The 4218-nt window shown below is 29.0% G+C and overlaps 1 long non-coding RNA gene across 1 annotated transcript; it reads left to right on the top strand.

The window, feature by feature from the left end:
* Window positions 1–561: 561 nt before the first annotated feature.
* On the top strand, window positions 562–3113 carry LOC132294767 (uncharacterized). Its single transcript, XR_009478207.1, has 3 exons — window positions 562–857; window positions 967–1044; window positions 2797–3113. It is a non-coding gene; the product is annotated as an uncharacterized LOC132294767 (long non-coding RNA).
* The last annotated feature ends 1105 nt before the right edge of the window (window positions 3114–4218 follow it).

Raw genomic sequence — 4218 nt, 5'->3', positions numbered from 1 at the left:
TTATTATAGCTTTTTAATATAATTTATGTCTATTCCTAATGTATATTTATTATACTATAAAGTGTTGAGTATCAGTTAAGTAAAAAATTTGAAGTCAAACTACCCTGATTTTTGCAAGTAATATTAATTAGGGAAAATTACCATCAAGTCCAATTTTTCACATTGAAAAACAAACGTGTTTTGAATATTATCTTTAAGACAAGTAAGTCCTACTTTTGAGATTGCTTTTTTCATTTAAGTCATAAATGACTAAATCTTCCACTTATACCCTTACAAATTAGATATATTATTACTAAATTAGGTATACATTCAGACTCTAACTTTGATACATACCTTTAGACATAAAATTTGAATAAAAAGAAAAGAAAATAAATTTTATTTAAAATTTTGTAGAATAAATTTGAAATGATAATTATAAAAATAAAAAAAATTGTTATTTTATTATATAAATAGTTGAATAATGTTTTTGATTAAATACATTACAAAAAATTGGTTTTTCTCTACCACTACACGCTCGCCATGAAATTTTTTTCTGGGAAAGTTTGGCGCCTTCCTTTACGGCGTGTCAAAATATTTTCAAATTTTCACTTTTCAAAAAAAAAATAAAAAAAGAAAAAGACCAGACGTTGTCATTTTGACCTATTTGTGTATATGTGTACTTTACCCAACTCCTAATCTGTGTCTTCTCTCTAGAACACCCCACTCGGCACTCACGTCTCTCTCTCTCTCTCTCTCTACATTCACTTTGTATTCCACATTACGCCTTTCTTTCTCTCTACCATTACTCCTTCCTCATACTCCACAGGATACCTCCCTCTCTCCAATCACTCTTCCCCCAATCTCAACAGATTGTCTAGGTTTGTGTTCTTCTTCACGCACTGTGTTTTTTTTCTCTGTTTTTCTATTTTTTTAAAGCTCGATCATGTCCATCAGATCTGTTTGTCTGACTTGATCCATTTGTTTTAGGATAAACTTTAGGGGATGAAGCTTGGGAGAAATTACAATTAAAGTTCTCTAAGTTTCTTTCATACAGCCTATTAGCAGGTAATCAAAATTTTCTGCTTTCCTTCTTTTTTTATTATTAATTATTTTGTTTATTTTTAGTATCATTATCATTATTATTATTCTTAGTGGTTTTTGTTTTTTAATTTTATTTTAGGTAAGCTGAATAAAAGAAAAACGTTATCATCTCTGGTCAACAAGTTTATTTTTGCTTTTATTTCTCAATTGATTAATTAATTAAATCACATATTTCGTTCTAGAATGAATGTTATTAAAGGTTGGAAAGTTAATAGCTTCAGAATTTTTTCATCTAATTAATTTATTGTTATTTCCTCACATGTTTTAGTTGATTGTAAAAGGTGAATATATATATCGTTTAAAGGATTAATATATATTTTTTATTTTTAAAAGTTCAAAGAAGAAAATCAGAGGCATTTGGTACTGGTCACCTTTGAAAAATGAATTAAAAAAATCAGGGGTTAAAAAAACAGGGTTAATAGAAATAAATCAATATATTATGTAGCTCTTAGAAAATACTATTATGTCTCATTCTACTGATTTTCTCTTGATAACTGAAAAGCAAGATGGTAAAAAATAAAGCAGTTTTTAAACTAGTCATGATATTATAATGGTACCCCAGCCTCTTTATGCCCAAGGATCAGTGGGGAACCGAACAAGTCATTTTTTATTACATGAAAGGATGTCCATATTGTAGTTCCTCAGTATAAGCAAATACAACTCTACCAGAGTTGTAACAGGGGGACTTCGAGTTTAAACAGATATAAATTTCAACCAAGGAAAGGGAAAAAAGAAAAAGTAAAAAAAAAAAAAAAAAAAAAAAAAAAAAAAAGGATGATAAAAATCCCCCAAACTTCAAGATAACCATCCATGAGATTTACCCCTGCATGTAGGCGAATAGGTGTTTTTGTCTAGTTTATATTGTGTTTTAAATATAAAAAATTATTCTATTTGATTTTTCTTTGTTTCTAGTACATCAACAATATGTTATATGTTTCTCAAGACAAGTCCTTCATAACTAATAAACATGTTCAAGCTTTTAGATGTGAAGGTCAAAATTCCTTGTTTTTATACCAAGGGTTGTTCTCTAGTTGGATAGGCCTATATATATATATATATATATATATATATATTGTAACAGTGATTACATAACATAAATTTGAACAATAGCATGAAACTTGCATATTTCTCTTTGAATTTTGTATTGTTAATGCAATTCTCTTATATTTAAGCTTGAATAATAGCATGAAACTTGCATATTCTCTTACAATCCTGGGATGTTATCTATTGTTTATAATTTGTTAAAGGAAATGGTTTTTTTTTTTTTTTTTCCTTTAATTTACTATACTTTGATTCATGGGTGCATGCATGATCTGGTTACCTTATCAATTTTGATATAGGTTTCGTTTCTCTGTTTATTGTATCAAATGAGTTCACCCTAACAACTTGGTTGTGGCCTTTAATATTATGAATTATCCATTTTGAATGGATTGATTGTAGTATGACACTATGCAGGATATCAGTGGACATTATTACATTACCCAGATTATGTAGGAAATATATTAAATATGTAAATCATGTATTTCGATGCAGAATTAGTTTATTCATGCTCTATGCTATGATATTAATCCTTCTAAGAACTTAGAACTGTTTTATTGTATTTAATCTAACTATACTATGCATTTTGAAATTGTTTTGCAATGATGAAGCTTCTGTTTTGTTCCATATTGGTGCTGGTGTAGTGATATGTGGATGATTATGCTACGGTGTGTGCAGGTTCTGACTGTTGCTTCTTTCGTGCTGCTGCAGTGACTTGTGCTATTTGGTATCTTCGCTGGTTTTGTGGAATGTCGCTGCTACAATGCTCTATGTTTCTGCTTTCTGAGCAGGAGATTGCTATGATATTGCAGATTTATTTTGGTTTGTACTCTAGGTGTAGGCGTTTTGTTTTTTTAGCTTTGATGGTTCATTTTGTTTAGCCTTGGGCCTTGGTTGTTGCTTTCACATGGTATGCCCTTGTCTTTCTATTGGACTCTATCTATAAATTTTTAAGGAAAATATTAGTTTAACAATTTATTATTATTAATGCTGTATGTATTTATGTGGTTTTAATTTACTATTTTTGTTATATATATATATATATATATATATATATATATATATATATGAGTTAATTACTTTCAATTTTGATATAAACACTTTTTTTATTAATGTTGTGGGACTCGATGTAAATTAACAGATCAATCAGGGCTATAGAATCAATATATATATATATATATATATATATATATATATATATATATATATTTGGTTATTAAATTAAATTTTATTTTATTAATTATAGAATAGTCACGGATAAACTCCGTGGCTTATTTTGGATAGTTGCCACGATATATATTGTGGGCAATTAACATTATAGTTACGAATAAACTTTGTGGCCTATTTTGAGTATTTGCTATAACATATATTTGTGGGTAATTAAATTTATAATTACAAATAAATTTCGTGGGAAAAGACTTATTGTACCACGATAAATATTTTCGTTGCGAAAGGATTGAATTAGCCACGATTAATTCCTATATCGAGATTGATACCTGCCACGAAAGTATTGTTATTTAGCCACAAAATAGCTTGTGGCAATAGAAGATATTTTACCATGAGTTCAAATTTGTGTCTAAAGGTCCACATTTTGCCACGAAAATTTTTAGTCGTGGTTATTGGCATTCTGTGATGGAGCTACACCCACGACTGAGCCATGAGTTAATTCTTATGGCTAAAAGGCTTTCGCCACGAAATTTGAAAGTTTTTGCCACAAAGTGTCTTGTGGCAAGAACCCAAATTTCTTGTAATGAGTCTTCAAAACATCAAAATCATAGCTAACATTAATCTCAAATTTCAATAATACATTTAAAGTCTCAAACTTATGTAGAATGCAACAAAGTCACTTTACCCCCAAATTTAAACTGCACATTGTCCTCAATGTGCAATGAGAACAATGGAAAAGATAGAAAGAGTATACTGTGGTGGTGAAAGATATAAAGCCCGATAATGATCCAAATATGAAAATGGTCTCTCTCAAATTTGGAATCAATAACCTATTTGAATAACCACACTAACAGACTCACATCAAATATCAAATAGGATAAGAATGATCAATTCATGAGTGCTAAGGCAATATAACATAAGGTGAAAGAGAGA

The sequence above is a fragment of the Cornus florida genome, unplaced genomic scaffold, assembly GCF_030987335.1.
Source record: "Cornus florida cultivar Cherokee Brave unplaced genomic scaffold, ASM3098733v1 CherokeeBrave_3.0.0_Hap2_Chr02, whole genome shotgun sequence".
Classification (NCBI taxonomy): domain Eukaryota; kingdom Viridiplantae; phylum Streptophyta; class Magnoliopsida; order Cornales; family Cornaceae; genus Cornus; species Cornus florida.
The sequence above is the reverse complement of the archived record's forward strand: the minus strand, read 5'-3'. Positions and strand labels throughout refer to the sequence as shown.